Below are 19758 nucleotides of genomic sequence, written 5' to 3' on the forward strand. Positions count from 1 at the left end.
AAGATGTTTCCCCATCTTAAAAAGAGTTCCATTTAAAAAACTGTGACTGGTTCTTATTCTATTTATAATTACTTCCTCCCTCCTGTTTATTCCTCTAATCCTTACAACATCAACTGTATTTTGTATCCTATATAAATGCCTGCCATTTATTTTACTATCCCACCTAATTTTCCGTAACGTCTTACTTTCTTTCCAAACTATACTTTTCCCTTCAGATTTAGATAACTTTATTGGTATAACAATATCTTCTTTTTTAACTGCCTCCTTAGCCAACCTATCTGCTCTTTCATTACCCAAAATACCTACATGAGCAGGAGTCCAAAATAATATTACATTTTTGTTTTGTTCACACAATCTATGATTAACAGCCATAACCTTTTCAATACTCAACAGTGCAGATAATGAATCACTACAAACTATTATTTTATTTATATTAGTATCCTCCACCCATTCTTAAGCTAATAATACAGCACATAATTCTGCTGCATATATACTCAGATAATTAGATGTTCTTTTTGAAATATTAATCTTTAATTCAGGAATCACTACTGCTATACTGGTTGCTTCATTTTTTGGGTCTTTTGAGCTATCAGTATAAATTTGCAAATAATCATTATATTTATTCTGGATTTGATTATAAAATTCTTGGCAAATATCTGTAACATTATTTGATAATGATCTGTCTATATTAATATAGTTACAAGTCCATGTAGGTCTCAAAGGCCACACAATACTTTTGGACTAAATTCTCTGTTATATACATTAAATGTTTTGCTCTGTCATCCCCAACCCACCCAAAACTATTAATTTGCTCCTTTCCTCTTCCCCAAAAATTTTCTAATACTTTCTTAACTGGATGATCTTCATTATGTCCTTTTAAATGTATCCAATAATTAACCATTATCTGTTGTCTTATGATACATAATGGCATTTCTCTTGATTCTGTAAAGCACATACTGGAGTTGATTTAACTGCCCCTAATCTTGGGTAGGCTGAACGTGTCCTCCCATTAAAACTCCCAGCTAACAGAGCAGCCTGGTTTATGCGGGGCTGTGGGTGAGGCCGCCCGCCTGCCACTTCTCTGCAGACCTCAGGATTGGTTGCGCGGAGCTCCTCATCACTGACGATCATGGAGGATTATTAGCCGTGCCGAGCGTTTCATACTTCTAAGGTAAGCTAAAAAAGACGTTATCTCTGACTTTTTATGAAGGTCTTGGTCTGGCGAGGCAGCGAAACGTAGTCTCGGTGAAGCGGAAAGGTTCGCCTTAACAAGCCAGAGAAGTTGTCAACTTTTTGAAAGCAGCTGGGAGTAATTCCAGCAGTGATGGCGAGTCAGTGGGGCTTGTTTATTTCAGACTGAAAAACTCTGAGGTCACTTTTAGACAGTTAAAGAAACCTTTAGAGTTATCTAGCTTGTCGTTGCTTTTATCGCACATAAATATTGTCTGCATAAAGATTACGGTCCTATTTAAACTCCATGATTGTTCGGAACGACGTGGCTGGACTAAGGCATGTGTTTTGAATTGCCATGTAAGCGTCAGACTCGGCTGCAGTGTTTTGACATTTTATCGTTCTGGTTGGTGTATATATATTAAAAACCGCCCGTGGGATAAATCGCCTTGGAATGCTTTAAAATGTAATACATGAAAGTTGCATTGTTTGTCCACAATCTCCGAGACAAAATGCTCCTTTAGCTGTGAAAATCGTTCTGCAATCATGTCCAGTTCTGTAATCATGAAATTTATGAAGTTGCTTAGCAATCATCACATGCTAAGACATTATTAATGGATGCAGCACAATGATTGCTCATCAGCTGCTCACAGCATTGCATAAAAAGTAGGTTATAAAATACTTAAATGAGCTTTTCTTGAGTCTGTAGTTTGATTTCTGCATTTGGGTCAGCGCCCCCTACTTTGCAGAACATTTGTTCCACTCAGTGATTTGCACTGAGGTTCAAGACTGGTGAGACACAGACTCGATGTACAAATCCTACATAGAAGGTGTAGCTTTATTTTGACCTTAACTAATTAAATATTTTAATTATGCTTTAATCAATTCAACAATGGAAAGAAACACAAAACAATATTTAATATAAAGGCAAGGCAACTTTATTTATATAGCACCTTTCAGCCAAAGACAATTCAAAGTGCTTGTACAAAAAAGCTAAAAACAACATACAAGAAGATAATAATAATAAAATTAAATTAAAAATCAAACGAATTAAAAATAAACAAAATAAACATTACAATTTTGAATATAGTTTTCAAAAAACAATAATTTAAGAATAGGCAACGTCAAATAAGAAGGTTTTTAACCTTGTTTTAAATAAACTCAAGGTAGGGGCAGTCTTGCAGTGAGCAGGAAGCTTATTCCAGAGTGTTGGAGCATAAAAACTAAAAGCTGCTTCACCATGTTTAGTTCTGACTCTCGGAATAGTTAGAAGGTTTGATTCTGATGATCTTAAAGGTCTGAGTGGTATATAGGGTTGAAGAAGATCAGAAATGTAGTCTGGGTTTCTATTATGAAGTGCTTTGTAAACCATTAAGGAGATTTTAAATTCTATTCTTTGAGCAACAGGCAGCCAGTGCAGGGATCTTAGAACTGGACTGATATGTTGATCTCTTTTTGTTTTAGTTAGGACTCTTGCAGCAGCATTCTGGAGAAGCTGGAGCTGTCTTATTGCTTTTTTGATAATCCAGTAAAAGTTCCATTGCAGTAATCGAGTCTACTAAAAACAAAGCCATGAACTAATTTTTCAGAGTCTTGTGGGGACATGAGTCGTGTAATATTAGCAATATTTTTTTAGATGGTAGTTTGATGTTTTTATGATAGATTTGATGTGGTTATTAAAGTTCAGATCAGGATCCATGATCACCCCCAGATTCTTAGCTTCATCAGAGCATTTTAATCCTGTGGACTGAAGGTGGGTGATTATATTTAATCTATGCTATTTTGGTCCAAGCACTAATATTTCAGTTTTATTTTTATTTAGTTGGAGAAAATTTTGGCCCATCCAGACATTAATCTGCTCAATACATTTAGTGAGTATTTGAACCTGACTGTAATCTCCTGGAGAAAGACTGATGTATAGCTGTGTGCCATCGGCATAATTGTGGTATTCTATCTTATTATTTCGTATAATTTCAATTAATGGAAGCATATAGATATTAAAAAGAAGCAGCCCCAGAATGGAACCTTGGGGAACTCCATATGTAATTTTATTCAGTTTGGATTTAAAATTGCCTATGGACACACAAAAGATTCTATTGGACAAGTAAGATTTAAGCCAGCTGAGTACTGTACCAGAAATGCCAACCCAATTTTGTAACCGGGATAATAAAATATCATGATCGACTGTGTCGAATGCAGCACTCAATTCAAGCAAAACTAATATTGACATTTTATTATGGTCAGTGTTTAGACGGAGGTCATTGACTATTTTCACAAGAGAAGTTTCAGTGCTGTGATGTTGACGGAAACCTGACTGATGGACATCAAAACAGTTGTTCAGGGCCAGAAAGCCATTTATCTGCTGAAAAACAATTTTTTCTAGTATTTTAGACAAAAATGGTAAGTTTGATATTGGTCGATAATTGCTTAAAATTGATGAGTCTAGATTATGCTTTTTGAGAAGTGGTTTAACTACCACAGTCTTTAGAGCCTGAGGAAAGACTCCAGAGGAGAGTGACTTGTTAATTATTTGTTAAAGGTCCGGAGCCAAAACCTCTGAGACCTTTAAGGATAAACTGGTGGGTATGATGTCAAGGGAACAGGTGGATGATTTCATACGATGTAAAGTGTAACTCAAATCCTTATGAGTGATCAGGTTAAAGTGAGTCATCATAGGTAAATTCTGTTTAGGGGAAAACATAGTTAATTGTTTCCAAACAGCAGACACAGAGGAGTTTATTGTTTCCCTTATTTTCACAGTTTTATTTATAAAAATGGTGACAAATTTGTCACAGGCCTCAGAGGAGAAAAATTCACGGTTAACAGAAGAAGGTGGAGTTGTTGATAGAGGTAGAAATGACATTTGAAAAAAAACTCTGTCTTGCATTTCTTAGTTCAGAATTAAACATTTTGAGTTTATCTTTGTAGATATTTAAATGGGTTTGTAGTTTTACGCCACCGACGTTCTGCTCTCTGGCACACTTTTTCCCTATTCTAACCGACTCAAAATTTCTCCAAGGTGGTTTACATTTCCCAGATATTACTTTTGTAGTAACAGGAGCAATGGTGTCAATAACCTTCTCAATTTTAAAAATAAAATTGTCTATTAGATCACTCAAAGATGCGCAGGAGTGTATAGCAGTTGAAGAAAAAGCCTGAATATATTGATCCGCAGTAGTTTCCGTAATGCATCTTATTGAAAGTACTTGTGTATAGTTGTCTTTTTGTGCAGGGAGAAAGCTGTCCCAAAAAATACAAAAGTGATCTGAAAATGTTACATCAAGCACTACAATTTTAGATATAATGAGCCCTTTAGAAATAATAAGGTCCAAAGTGTGTCTATGATTATGTGTGGGTTCCAAGATATGTTGGATCAGTCCGCAGTTATTCAGGATCTGGCATAGCTCTTTACTGCCTCGATCCAGTGGATTGTCGATATGAAAATTAAAATCACCAACAATAAGAACAAAATCCACCAAAATTAGGGACAATAGTTCAGTGAAATCATCAAAGAAGTTTGCACAGAGTTTCGGAGGTCTGTATATTATTCAGCAGCAAGATACGAGTGTACGAGTTTAGTTGCAAGGCAACATATTCAAAAGATAAAAAGTTTACATAGGATATCTGCTTACAAGTAAAGGCAGAATTATACAAAACTGCAACTCCACCTCCTCTTTTGTCGGTTCTGGTCTGGCTTATAAAGCTAAAATTTGGAGGACATGATTCAATAAGAATAGATGAGCTGTTATTTTGATTCAGCCAAGTTTCGGTCAATAATAAAGTCTTGAATTAAAAATTATTTTCCTGCCGAGGATCTGATATTTAATAAAGCTAATTTTAATATGCAGCATGAAGCTTTCAGATTTCTGTTTGGTTTCAACATTGGTTGAAGTGGAATAGATACTAAATTTTGCAATCTAGAGACTTTTTTTGTCTCTGTGTGATTTTACTAATTTTTGTCTGTTATTTATCAAAACTGGTATTATTGAGGGTTCCTCAAAAGTAGAAGTTGATTTCACTGTGTTGAAGTCAGGAGGATGAATCTCACCAACTTGTATATTTCTTGCAGCATTATTCTGTAATCCCTCATTTCTATGAGGGATTACAGAAGAGGAGGTATTCCTAAAAACAGGCTGTGTTGATGCACATAGTCGATTTTGATAGCTTAAAGTCATGGAAATACAGTAACGCAAATTAGTTTTTAGTATCCTGCTACCATTGTTGTTGAGATGAACTCCATCCCTTGTAAAGAGGTACTCATGATCCCAGAATAAGTTAAAATTATCAATAAAAAAAAAAATATCCAGAGTTTTACATGTAAATTGCAACCAGGTATGTAAGCTGAGGATTCTGCTAAAATGTCCAGAGCCACGACCTAAAGTGGGAATGGGCCCAGAAATAAAAACAGTTTGATCACAAGTCTCTAAAAAACCCAAAAGTTTCCTAAAATCATCTTTAGTTTTTTCTGATTGTTGCAGGAGTGTATCATTAGTTGCAACATGAAGAACAATCCTTTTTATAGAGGAGGGCAAGGATGGGTATATTTCCTGGAGTTTATTTAGGATGATCAAAGCTGTGGCACCGGATATACAGTGAGTAATTGCATTAAAATATCGTACTTTCCTGATTATGGAATCACTGATGATCAGCGTTGCGGGTGGAAACAGTGGTCTGGGAGATTTTCCCTCATCGTGGTGGTTGTGAGCGTCAGGAAGGACCAAAACCTCCTCTCTCAAACGACGAGAACACGAATCTCCATCCGGGATTATCTTCTGCGGACTATTAGCCATTCGTGGGGTAGAACCGGTTGTTTTCGCAGGAGGAGCGGGGTTCTTTTCGCAGTTTCGTTTTACGGCTTCGCTCACCAACTTGTGGCGTGAAGATGAAGCTGGCCCCCGAATCAATTGTCGATTCTGATTATCCAGAGGAGATAGGTCAGTTGCAGGTAGAATTCCATCTGAAGAGGAGAGCGGTGCCGGCCCAGATGAGATTGAGGCTGCAGCAGAGAAATCACTTCTCTTTCCTAGGGACATATGACCAAAAATGACATCAGTCTGCTCCTGCAGGCCTGATTTGGGAGTTTTTGCAGATTCTTTATTTGCAAACATTCCGAGCAGAACTTTTTAGTTCCTGTCTGCTGTTCGGCAAATACTGAAATTGCTCGTAAGTTTGAAGTGGATGTGATTATGACAATGACCAATCCGACAGTGGAAGGGACCTATCAGGACTTCCTGGAATTTCTTATGAAATAGGAAAAGTCCTGTCCAGAAGGCATAGTGTCTTTGCTCCTGTCACCTTATGGCCTGTTGATAGAGTATCTGATCACAGCTGAGGAAAGTGGCACTTACCACGTTTCAAGTAATGGTGTAACACTTGCATTTAGTTGGACTTGAAGATGCACAGAGATTGAAAGTTTTACCAGAAAGTCACCTCTGTTACAATGCGGTTTGGAGTTCCCCTGTATCAGAATCTGTTTACAAGAAAGTATCTTGTTATTTAGAGCATCCGAAACATTGTTCAGGTTTTAATGGCTTCGAAGCCACATGATTTGCATTAATACTTAAAAAAAAAAAATCTTTTCTTTGCTGGTCACCAAAAGCAACACATTGAGCAAAACAGAAGACAGACAGCCAACAAACAGTAGATTTGAAAAATGGAATATGTTGAGTTTCTTTGACAGATCTAGATAATTCCAGAGTTGGTCCTTAGGGGCTGGTATCTTGCATGTTTTAGTTCTCTTCCCAGTGGTAGTTAGTGCCTCCTCAGCATGTTGATGTTCTACGGAAACCTGGGTTGGTATCCTGCATCTTTGAGATTGTGTCCACTGTCACTCACCTGAGTGAAATGGTTTTGATTTGCAACAGGAATTAAAGAATACAATTAGAAGTCTGATATGTAATTGCGGAGTTCTTTCCAGAATTACCCCCAGTTCAATGATCAGGATGGATTGTGTTGCCTTTAGTCAGAGATGTGACTGGAGTTTCAGACTTGGATCCACATTGCACTTGAGTTGCAAAAGCAAACACCTTAGATTTAACAGGCTGTTTTCACACCTGATACTCCAGTAAACTTGGTTTTATTTGGAACTAAAGTTGCAACATTTTGCTACATTTTCAGATGGTGGTGTTTACTTTCACACTGCTTGATGTCAAACAAACCAAGCCATTTGAAAAACCCATTCCTCTCCTCACCTTTGGGGGTGCTGCACCAAGAACTACTAAAGGAAATGAGACAAAACCTCTGAGAAAGATATAAGAACAACTACTTATTGACAAATGTGAAAAAATGAAGAGGTGTGAGATTTTAGCAGTTCTAGGATTTCTCTTTTATCTTTGATAATAATCCACAAGCAAATTCTCCTGCTAGCATGTTTGTTTTGGATGTATTTACCTTGAATGCCCTGTGGATTAGTCTGCGTCCTGCTTTTGGAGAGATTCCCATATATGCATTCAAACAGAGCAAGAGTTTACTTCAACTAAACCACTTAGTCTTTAGACAGTTACACAGTGAACTCTTTGTTCTACGTCCGAGTTTGATTGCGCATTCATTCTTCCCCAAACAAACCAGACTTTGTAACCAGACGAATTAGTCAGCAGATGAAACGGGGCTAGTGTGAATTCACCTTTAGTTGCTCTAAAAATTGATTCCTCTGATTTTTTTATGAAGCAAAGGACCATTGTGTACCATGGGTTAAGTGGTTCAGTCTGCTAGGAGTGCACAATCTATTGCAAATATAGTGTTATTGGACATAATTTTCTAGGATTTTAAAAAAGTATTTATGCTGTTTGCGCCAATAATATATGTGGTGACATGTTTATTACTGCATTAAAAATGTTTTAGAAACTACAAAATGTGCAGGTGATCATTTCATCAAGAAACTAAGTTTCTTGAAGGCCAAAACAAGAGATGTTGACTAAAGGTAACTTTTAGTTGTAGAGATAGAAATGATGCATTTGCTCAGCATTTACACGGATGACGTTCAGCTGATTCTGCAATGCTAATTTAAAGTATGTAGTCATACACTGACACATTATGGAGCCACCTACTTCTGGCCTTTGTGGCTGAGCTGATTTTGTAATTCTGGTTTGCTATTTCAAGCAGACATCTTTCCTCCTTAACCCAATCACAAAAATAACATTCTTATTAAGTTGCTTATGTTCTTCTGTATTCACCCTGAGAACTCAAACAGAAGTTTCTTGGGGCCAACACCAGGTTTAACTGGGGTCCTAGTTTCAGCCTACTAAAAGAAGTTTACACCAGTTCATCAAAGTATGACTTGATCTCATCGAGCTGTGATTGATAAACAGTCTACTTGCACATTTTGTAGTTAGTTTATTTGGAATTAAGATTGTTCCTACATTGGCTCAGTGAGAACTTTGGGCATATAAAGTCATTCCAGGTATTTCACCAGGATAGTTTGTGGTAGGGTTTCATCAGTCATGTTTTGTTTGTTACATAGTAGTTTTGAAAAGCCTTATGGATGAGATCATGCAGCTTCTTTAACTCAAATGCTTGCTCATGCAATTAGTTGAGCTTGTTGTGGGTTTAAGGGGGCATTCACACCATCCCTGTTTAGTCCACTTAAATCCAACTCTAGTTTGTTTGCTGAGGTGTGAATGCACTATCAAACTCTGATGCAGACCAAAAAAGCAAACTGTGGTAGCCCTCAGCCTCTATTCGGTTGACGTGAACTCTGGTGTGGTTCAAATGAATATGCATTCCTTTTTTGCTAAAATTTCCTGAAAAAGAAATGTGTTCAGTGCATACCTGTCAAGTCTCCCATTTTGTCCGGGAAACTACTTTTTTTTTACGTCCCTTTCCCGACGTGCTCCAGCATTATTTTCCTGTAAATATCCCGTATTGTGCTGCCCACTAGTTCTGTCCAACCCTCAGCTCATGTTGGTCTCTTCAACCCACACCGACAGTAGCACCAGATGGTGACATTTCCCATATTCTCAAGCCCAACCAAAACTTGACAGATATGGTTCAGTATCGTCTTCAGAGGTTTTTGTATCTTTTCCTTCAGTGGCTCTTGGTGCAGCGCCCCCACAGGTTTTTTTAAACGGTTTGGTTAATTTGACACGGTGCAGTGTGAACCACACCAAATGAAAATGTAACAAATGTTACAATTTTTGTCCCCAGTTGAACCAAGTCTACCAGACTATTAGTTGTGAAAGCAGGTTACGGTCTTGGTGTGTCACTGTGGGACGATCCCAGCACTTGTTGGGATGTCTTGGAGTCTGGGTTTCAGTAATGTTTTATTTAAAGTTAACTTTTAAGAGCTTCTCACTGCTATATGGAGAGTAGATCCAACATGAGCTCCATCAGTGTTTTGGATTACACTTTGACTTGTGGTCTGTAAACATTCTCATAGCTGCTCAGTGTGTGTCAGTAGTGGTAGAAACAAATTATGTTGTGGAGCTCAGTTTCCTGTATGAAACATGTGAGCTCTGCATCACTCCGTCCATCCTACAGCAACACTCATGATCACGTGCATTATGTATTTTTAGTGTTTCCTTGAATAATTTGTATTTACAATCTTATTCTGTTAGCTTATCTGTGTAGAGTTGACAGGGCAGCTGAAGAGAGAATGAATATTTAAATCTTCCTCATCTGTTCCGGCCAAAAATTCTAATTCAGGCTTCGAACAGTGAGCTAGAAAACTGGTACCAAGAGGACTCTTCCACCATCTTGTCACCGACGAGATGTGACCTCTTGTAAAGGCCATTATTTAAGGCCATCGGTACCGGCGATTATTGTGGGGAACGTGAGGTCTTTGGGAAATAGGACAGACGAACTCACGGTGCTGGTTAGGACCCAGAAGGAGTACTGGGAGTGCAGTATCTTCTGCTTCACGGAAACCTGGCTGCACTCGCTTATTCCAGAATACAGCGTGGAGGTCCCTGGATTTTCCTTGGTGCGGGGGACAGGGACTTTTCCAAGAGTCGGAAGAAGAGGGGTGGCGGGATTGCACTTTATGTGAGTGAGAGGTGGTGTAATCCCGGTCATGTTAACGTGAAGGAACAGATTTGTAGCCCGGACATCGAACTTCTGGCTGTGGGAATGCGGCCGTGCTATTTACCAAGGGAGTTTACGTCCGCCTAGGCCTGTCACGATAAACGATAAATCAATTAATCGTACGATAAATTAAAACTATCGACGTCATTTCAATTATCGGCATTATCGTCTCTTCCATCCTTTTTCTCTTTCTGTTGATGACACCGAATGAAAAAAGGCTCAACTCCGGTGCTCTCCACTGACCCTCCTTCCTCATTTCCTTAGTGTAATGCCCAGCGCACACCACACGATCCGGCCGATTGTCGGCCCATTTTCAAAACCTGACAGACCACACATTAGCCGACAGTAATCCTAGGTATAACGGTTCGATCGGGTTCTTTCCTGCCGTGTGGTGTCCAACAATGGGAACAAAATAATGGCTACAAGTCCAGTGAACTAATTTTAAAACCAGGTATTAATCAATGCTTTACTACAATCTACCTGCAATGCATGTGGCTGGTGTCAGTGTAAAGTCCTGACTGAATGAAAATCATTAGAACCTATTTAGGTCACGTTAACGAAGAACAGCTGAAAAGTTACTGGGTTTATCAACTGCGGTAGCAATTTCGCTCCAACTCCTCCCCTTGTCATTTCTATATTCTTTGCATGTTGAATAAACATTAATGTTGTTTCCACATATCATCTCCAATGTCCGCTGGACTTCGGGTTGCGCCGTGTCAGCTGTTTGGGATTCCGGTCCGTAATTTCCCCTCAGAAAGCCCAGAGGAGAATCCCTGCTTTTTGATTGGCTACCTACCTGTCACATTCAACAGGATGCCTTAACTCTCCCAGTCGGGGAAAACCCCTGATTTGGATCGGAGCGGCAACGACGATCTACCGTAACACACCACACAATCTTAGAAAGACCAACGTTCTAAGATTGTTGTAAGGGGAAAAAAGGAGCAAAACATCGTGTAGTGTGAACTATTGCATCAGGTAGTCGATGTGCCCATTTTCTCTATTTAAATCTAATTATTACTGAAGGGCAACATAATATACAGACTTCATAATCTGCCCTCTTTTGGTTGAATGCAGTATTTATTTCCACTTTGGCTTTGTTTAGTTTTTATCAAGTACATTTTTTGTTAATGGAGACTGAGAATCCATTTTGTTTTTGGTTGTTTTGTTTATTTTGTTTATCAGCTCCAGTGTTAAATATTATTGGGGCCTGCCATGCAAAGCAATGGCAGGAACCTATTGCTATTGTCGGAGAAAGTGTTTCTTTATTCTTTATTTTTCTTCCGTAACCGTTAATGCGGCTCATACCGCTGGGTGCACACCTACAAATGAGGTATCAAAACCTGCAGAAAATTCACGCCATTCCAGCTATTACTTCTGGTGGGATTTGGGCTTAACGTCGCGACATAATTCGCAAAAAACTACGAAAAAAACCCCATTATAAGTCAATGGGAAAAATCCTAGAAATACCCTATTTTTGAGGATTTTCTGTGTCGTCACAAATTCACCTAGAAATGCCATTCAAATTTCATTTTGTAGATACGTCTGTGATCTCTTCGAAAGTGAAGACGGCTCGTCGATACCAGTTACGGTTTGTCCACAATTTGCCTCTAAGCGACCCAAAGTTTCTCATTTTTCCTAAAGTTAGAGTGCGTCTCTGGCTGCTTAGAGTGAGAGATGAAGACAACTTTTTCAGCCCAAATCATTTTTGAAATCGCCATCACGCCCACAAATATCGCACGATTAGTATCACAATCGGTCCTGACATTGATACGCCTGTCTGCTCCGGTAAAATGTTTTCGAAATTTATCTAGACCGTACGGTTTTCTGTCACGGTGCTTCAGAGCAAAGTCATGCGACAGGATTTTCTGAGGCTGTCTGAGGCTCTCTCCCATGTATTTGAATAGAATTTCAGATCTGGGCACAACATTTCTTTCTCTCATCACTGTAAATGCTCTGAGTGAGGTACAGATATGAATCTCGGGACTATCGCAGAAGACACATAGGCCTCTCATACGCTCGAAACGCTTTTCGAATATGTATTACAGTTCCCGAACAAGAAGGATTTGTTTCCAATGCTTTTTTTCAGTAAACCGTGTTGGCTCAAACACACAATTGTGTGTTTGAGCATGTATGACTCACAGCTCACACCTGCTGAGACCATTATTTACCATGGCAACGGAACTCAAGAGGCTGTTGGCTGCTGATTTGGACTACAAATACGCATCGCTGTAGTTCTATCTATCCTCAGTTGAAACAGATCAGGACTGAGAACTGGCCTTTAGAACTACCCGCTGCTATGGGCTGTATATAACTGATTTAACTCAGTAACTGTTACACATGGGATTATTTTGGAACTTTAAAATTAAGCATACTGAAAATTTCAAAATAAAAGCCTTGACTATTTTACATGACGTAATTGCTCTTTTTGGCCGTATATGACTTTTTCATCCAAAGCAATGTTACACATGGGATTAGTTCGGAACTTTAAAATGGAGCATAATAATAATTTCAAAATAAAAGCCTTGAATATTTTTACATCAGGTAATTGCTGTTTTTGGCTTTATGTGACTTTTTCATCCAAAGCACTGTTACACATGGGATTAGTTTGGAACTTTAAAATTAAGCATACTGAAAATTTCAAAATAAAAGCCTTGAATATTTTACATGACGTAATTGCTTTTTTTGGCCGTATATGACTTTTTCATCCAAAGCACTGTTACACATGGGATTAGTTCGGAACTTTAAAATGGAGCATACTGAAAATTTCAAAATAAAAGCCTTGAATATTTTTACATCAGCTACTTGTGTTTTGAGCATTATATAACTATTTTAACCCAAGGACTATTACGCATGGGATTAGTTTGGCCCTTTGAAATGAAGTTTAACAAAACTTCCAAAATAAAAGCCTTGACAACATTTTAAATCGTACTGAATGGTGCACGTCCGCCTCGCTTAACGTTCTTGTGGTTCTCCGCGTGCCACTGATTACGTTGCGGCGTTCTTTAGCGTCGACGCCAATTTGTGGCGTGACGACGCCGGGCCCAAGCCCGACGGGCGCGCCTTGGCAGGCCCCGGCTAAATTTCTTCAGAAATTTTGTTTTTCTAGTTTTGAAAATAAAGTGTATCTATCTTTGGCAGGAAATCACATGCATTATTACGTCATTTCCATTACATCAGTGTAAAAAGCTCTTCAAACAATATTATTGTTTATCGCAATAATTTTTTGAGACAATTAATCGTTCAGCAGAATTTGCTATGGTGACAGGCCTACGTCCGCCATTTTGATCGCTGTTTACATTCCCCCATCAGCTGATGCAGCGGTGGCCTCTGACGTCATCAGCCCTGACACAGCCAAACTCCAGACTCAACACACCGGACGTTGTTATTGTGTCTTGTCTCTTGTCTTGTCTCTATGCTGTAACTGCAAAGTAATTTCCCTGCTGGGATGAATAAAGTACTTCTATTCTATTCTATTATGAGGCTGGACAATTGTTTCTGCAGTTGATTTAGCAGAAAACTTTATATACTGTATATTGTTGACGTATTTTGCCAGATTTGAATTATTGTGTGGAAGTTTGGGAAATGCAAACAAGTTCTCACATTCGATACTCTTTGTCAGACAACCATCGTAAGTTCCTTGATGTGTGGGGTCCTTTCAATAGATACATACAAAATAATGGGCTAAAATGACTATGGTACTCATTTATTTTTCTTTATTTATTATTATTATTATTATTATTATTACTGTAATTATAATTTATTGCTTTCATCTTTCATCCATGATCAGTTACCCATCAGCCCTGCTCATTTTAAAATACTGGGGGTTTTATCATTTCTTTCAGGTCACTCTTCAGCTGAATATAGCTTGCATGTGAATTTTGGTTGGAGTTTACTGTATTGACAGTGTGAAATGCTGATACTGCAGTTGATTGCAGCATGATGTAATAGGCAAACAGGGAAAAAAAAACCCGCATTTCAGAAAAAGTTAAAATAAGCACTTATGTAGTGAAGGATGCTTTGTACAACGTCTACATCTGCAGACTCTGATCCAGTTGTTTCATGACTCATGATGTTGTATCATATTGGATCAAAATGTCAAAGTCACTTTGTCCAGTAAATTTATCTTCTTGCCTTCCACTGTTCAAATTGGTTACAAAACCATTCCAGATTGGAGCATTTAGGTGCATCTTCCTCTACCTGCAGTGTTTCTGAAAGCCTTTGTAGCTTCACGTGATAAAACACATTAAGTGTGAGAAGGACCTCTGTGAAGGCCTGGTGTTGTTTTTCTTCAGTGCATTAGCCAGTGGCAGCATGGGGAACACTGGTCTTTTTATAACTACATTACCAGCTCCTGCATTTTTTCCCCCTCAACAAATACCAGATTCTGGTAAAGAAAAACAGCTGTGGGCGGCGGAGAAAGCCAAAGTGTCTCTTCTGTGTTGCTAGAGTTGGCTGCTAATACGGAGCAGCAGGCAGTGGACTGAAACGAAGACGACAGTGTTTTGGCAGATTGCCTCGGACTGTACGTTGCAAAGCAGGAAGTGTAACACTGAGAGTACAGGAAGTGACTGATACGGAGCTGTGCTCCCCTTTTTTTGTCCAGCAGTATTATAGAGTTTAAGCCGTTGACTTTCTGACAGAACCTATTCTTTCTCTCTGGTGAAATAAGGAATGATAAATACAGAGCATCCAGATAGACTTAGGACCTGTGAAGTATTCAACATGGAGGACAACTGAAGCACCGAGCTAATATACGGTCAATGTGGAGGGAATTTCAGAGGGAAAACATGGGAAGTGGTGATGACAACAAAGTCAGAGCAGAAACGGTGACATAATGTAACTGAAGAGCTGCTGTGGGTCATTGGAAGAGCTTTTTTCTCAAACATTTGAAACAAATGTTTACATGTTTTGAGATGCCAAAATGTGGATAAAAATTAAAAACTGATGAATAATGTTGCTGGTTACACATTTAAAGTGCTTGTTTGTTTTGTGTCTGTTTTTTGTGGACCACAGATTGATGTTTTTGTCTGAAAATTGAAAATTTTAGGAGCAAAGTTGCCAACTTGGTAACAGTGTGGTGACTATTGTGTGCATGTGCAGATGAAAAAAAACTAAGTTAAATGTGACTGATTTATCAGTGCACCTCTATAAAGTACATACATTTTATATAGAGTTATGTGAACATACTTTCATGAGTAATAGCAATCTCAAGCTAACTTGAAGTTATATAGTGAGAATTGTGTGCTGCATGTCTCATATGGGCTCCAAAATAAAAAAAACCCTAAAAATTATATGACTGCATAAATAAATTATACATAGTAAAAGAAAATAAGTTAATAACATGACAAAATGAGAACTTACTTTCAAAGTGGACTATGACAAAGTAATATAATTTCTTTTATGAGTATATTGTTTTCATGATTGTTTGGAGACCAATCTGGAAATGAATGCTGAATAACTGCACAGTCCTTTCTCTAAGTTATTTTAAACATGTTTTTAAACCGATGAAAGCAACAAATCAACACGAGTAAAAAGGTTTTTACCTTATTCATTTCTATATTTGTTGTTGATACATTGGCCCCATTTCCTTAATGTTTGAGAGATTGGAGATTACATTTTTCCACATTTTGTTGTTAGTCTGTAATACAGAATGGATGAAAATCTATTTTTCCCTCGTAATTTTACATTCAGCTCCCGACAGGTTCTCATTGAGTTGCTTCTCCAGGTTTTCAGAAAGCCAGACCTGATCCAATCGTTGACAGTGCAGGTCACAACACAAACAAGCATAAAATCTTGGGAGTTGAAAACATGAGGCATTATAAACCTTCTTGGACTTATTGATGCTCCTGTTAATACACAGTTGTGTGTTAACAGTGACATAATGTCCTATATATCTTATATATAGGATTTTACAGAGAGAGAGCATGCTGAATGTTACATTCAGCATGTTTTTATTTCTGTAAATTTTAATAAGGCTTGAAAACCTAAGATTTATTTAATCAATTTCAAATATTACACAAAACCAACGAAAATAGTTTGGTATTTCAGCAATGTTGTGCCGAAATGTGCTGACTTGACAGTTGTGCAGTAGATGGTTAATCCACAAAACCCCAATGTTAGAAAAAGCTGGCTGTTTATTGAATTAAGTCCATAGTTATAAATAGAAAGTTGAGTGGAAGGAAAGTGTTGCAGAAAACTGTTAATTGGTTGGATTGCAGTAATAAATTTTATTTTAATTTGCTAAGATGTACCTTTTAGTTTAATCACAACTGTGTCTCACTTTCATATATGATTTGTTTGGCACTTAAAGTGTCTTTAGTTTTGAAACATCAATTTTTTGTGCCTTTGTAGCCAGATCTACAAAACTGTAGTTATAATTTCTATTTAAAATTCAATTACACACGTATCTACTAAAGAACAATGGTTCCCATGTACATTATTAATTTTGACTGAGATATTTTCAACTTTTTTTTTTTTATCAAGTATGTTCTGTTTTTACATCAGGCCCTTTTTTAGTTTGTTTTTTTTTCTAAACTCTTGTTTTAATCTTCAGCCTCTAGTAAGCACGCCTCCCCCTCCAACAGGCAGGGAACTGAAAAAGAGGAAGTGGTGCTCAGCATATATAAAGTGGCTGCTGAAGTGACAGTTCTCTCAAACTGTATGCTGTGAGATTAGAGAAAGAGGAATCAGGAAATTCTGCAACTCAAAGTGTCATTCTAAAACTTGTTTGATTCAGCTAACTTTTGCCTCTTTCCGTTTTCAGCTGCATATGGCTGCTGTTCACCTTTTGCCTTTTTCTGTGGAATGAACTGAGGTGCTTCTTCTACTGTCTTCTGAACATACTGGTTATTCTTCTATGGACTCAGATTGAGTAAGTCACCTTAATTTCCTTCCATTGTCGCATGTTCAATCATTTGTAAATGCAAAAACAAGTTTGCAAACAGGGCAGCTATTTTTTCTGTAACTCATGCCCAACTGTGTGTTGCAGTAGTGTGAAGAGCTGAGCTCAGGTCTGCCCTCCAAGAGTTACCAAGCATTATCGCTCCAGTCTGGTACTTGGAGAGTTGTGTTGACATAATTTGAACTGCAGGTTCAGTTTCAGTCTAATAATGGAGCTTTCATTTAAAAGCCAAATCTCTGTGCTGTGAGAAGGAGCTATTTAAGAGGGGCCGTCCCAAAAGACAGGCCTGCAGAAGTCATTCAGCAGGAACAAGTGAAGTTAAACAAAATTCACATTTTTTTGGTGTATTTTCCACAATAAAATAAAAACAAACTCTGTGACTTTCTCTTTTTCCTCACTTCAGCACGGCCTTCATCAATTGGTTGCTGTGACATTTCACCTTTTTTTTTAGTCTGCCGTTCTTCTAAACCTGTCACAATAAACAATAAATTAATTAACCACATTATAAATTAAAACGATAAATCATAATCATTTCCATGTGGACATCAGTCATTAAAGAGTTGCTTCTCTTTTAATGTTGTAGAAAAGTCGCCGTTTTGGAAAATGCTGCAGCCATTTGACATCCAGTACGAAATAGTTAGCTTGCACTATCTGCCTGTCTAAGCTGAATGATTATTATTTTTTGAACTGCCATTTTGGTTACAGAGATGTAAAATATTTTCCAGTTAGAATTTTAAACATTCTTTTTAGAAAACAAAGTTTGTTTGGTCTGTCAGAGGGTGTATTTGCATATACAGTATATGCCATTATGTTAGTATCATTATATCGCTTGTTAAATGAAAATGCTTTAAATGACAATGTTGTCATTTATTTCAACTTCTGGGAACATATATTGTCCAGCAAAAATTATTGTCACAGTCCTAAATTCATCAGTTTAACTTAAATGTTTTCGCCAAGTGAAAAACATTCCAGCTCTTTATCTTTAAATCTGCTAAGTAAAGCTTTAAAGCGATACTTCGTGTTGTTTGATTACCCTGCTGAACAATAAAACTGGAAGCAAAAAAAGGAATACAGGCAAGGCTGCCATTTCCTCTGAGAGCTTTCAGAACAAGTAGCTGTTTTATTGGTGTCATAATGGCTAGTTGCATTTATGTGCACACATGCCATAGGCATCATGTCTGGTTGTATTTGAGAATTGCTTTCATGAGTCATTTTAAGAAGGGAAATGAGGAGTCTTTCTTAACAGCAGGTGTGATATGTGATGTAAACGGATGACAGGGTCCACATGATGTAACCGTTCAGTGCTTGATTTTAAATGTCCAAATACAACTATGGACACCACCCATAAGAAGATTTGTATTAAAAAGCTTAAAGATTAGAGTAACTCAGTAACACGATCTCCAAATTCACATGTCACAATGTTTCTAGAAAGATCCAGTCGCTCTGGGAGTATGGTGTTCAGGACCCTTTGATATGGACAGTTAGATCATGACCTTGAGCCAGAAAGGGCCTTCTCCGGGTCGGGGGCTGTTCTGTCCCAAGTGGAGGAGTTGAAGTATCTCGGGATCTTGTTCACGAATGAGGGAAGAAGGGACTGAGAGATCAACAGACTGATTGGTGCAGCATCTGCAGTGAAGCAGGCGCTGTACCGGTCCATTGTGGTGAAGAGAGAGCTGAGTCAAAAACGAAGCTCTTGATGTACCAGTCGATCTACGTTCCTACCCTCATCTATGGTCATGAGCTTTCGGTCATTACTGAAAGAATGAGGTCGCGGATACAAGTAGCCGAAATGAATTTTTTCCATTGGGTGTCTGGGGTCTCCTTTAGAGATGGGGTGAGAAGCTTGGTCATCCGGGAGGGACTCAGAGTAGAGCCGCTGCTCCTTCACATCGAGAGGAGCCAGTTGAGGTGGCTCGAGCATCTGGTCAGGATGCCTCCTGGACGCCTCCCTGGTGAGGTGTTCTGGGCACATCCCACCGGGAGGAGGCCCAGTGGAAGACCCAGGGCACGCTGGAGAGTCTATGTTTCTCTGTTGGCCTGGGAACGCCTTTGGATTTCCCCAGAGGAGCGGGAACAAGTGGCTGGGGAGAGGGAAGTCTGGGCCTCCATTGTTTGGCTGTTACCGCAGCAACCCGACCCCGAATAAATGGAAGAAGATGAATGAATGGATAGATGGATGGATAGGGTCCAGTCGCTGTCTGCACATTAATTTATCTGCAGAAGGAAGTATAAGATATTATGATTCCCAGATGTGCAGGTGTGTGTTTTATACTTCATATCTAGTTGTCCTGATGATTCTTATTTTAAAGAAAGAATTGAAGTTGTTCTTGAGTTGGGATGTTGTGTTGACACAGTTGGTTAATAAAGGTTTCCCGTTAGGCCTGTTGACAACAATTGACATGCTCTTTGCTAATCGCTAACTATGTTAAAGTTAGCATAGAAAGCATTTTGTAACTTCCTGTAGTGGCTAAACTAAAAGACTATTTCAAAGATTTTAAGGGATCTGGACTCTAGCTTAAAAATGTTACACTTGAACTAATTAAAGTTGAAGTGTGGAATACTGTTATTCTAAACAGGCAACACGGCTTGAGATTCATGAGCCTCTATTATGGACCACTGCCACCAGCAAATGAGTAGAATATGTGGATACTTAAAGATCCCTTCGAAAA

The 19758-nt window shown here is 38.4% G+C and overlaps 1 protein-coding gene across 2 annotated transcripts in view; it reads left to right on the plus strand.

Annotated features, from left to right (window-relative positions):
• The first annotated feature begins 1063 nt into the window (after positions 1-1063).
• Positions 1064-19758, plus strand: part of wipf1 (WAS/WASL interacting protein family member 1) — a 41032-nt gene continuing 22337 nt past the window's right edge. The window contains exons 1-2 of one of the 2 annotated variants that reach the window (XM_023327956.1): positions 1064-1171; positions 16952-17059. The gene's annotated coding sequence lies outside the window, so the exon portion shown is untranslated. Of the gene's footprint in view, positions 1172-16832; positions 17060-19758 lie in introns of those variants that run through there. The other variant, XM_005813040.2, reaches the window with a different exon arrangement.

Source organism: Xiphophorus maculatus, chromosome 22, assembly GCF_002775205.1.
Source record: "Xiphophorus maculatus strain JP 163 A chromosome 22, X_maculatus-5.0-male, whole genome shotgun sequence".
In the NCBI taxonomy this organism is placed as follows: domain Eukaryota; kingdom Metazoa; phylum Chordata; class Actinopteri; order Cyprinodontiformes; family Poeciliidae; genus Xiphophorus; species Xiphophorus maculatus.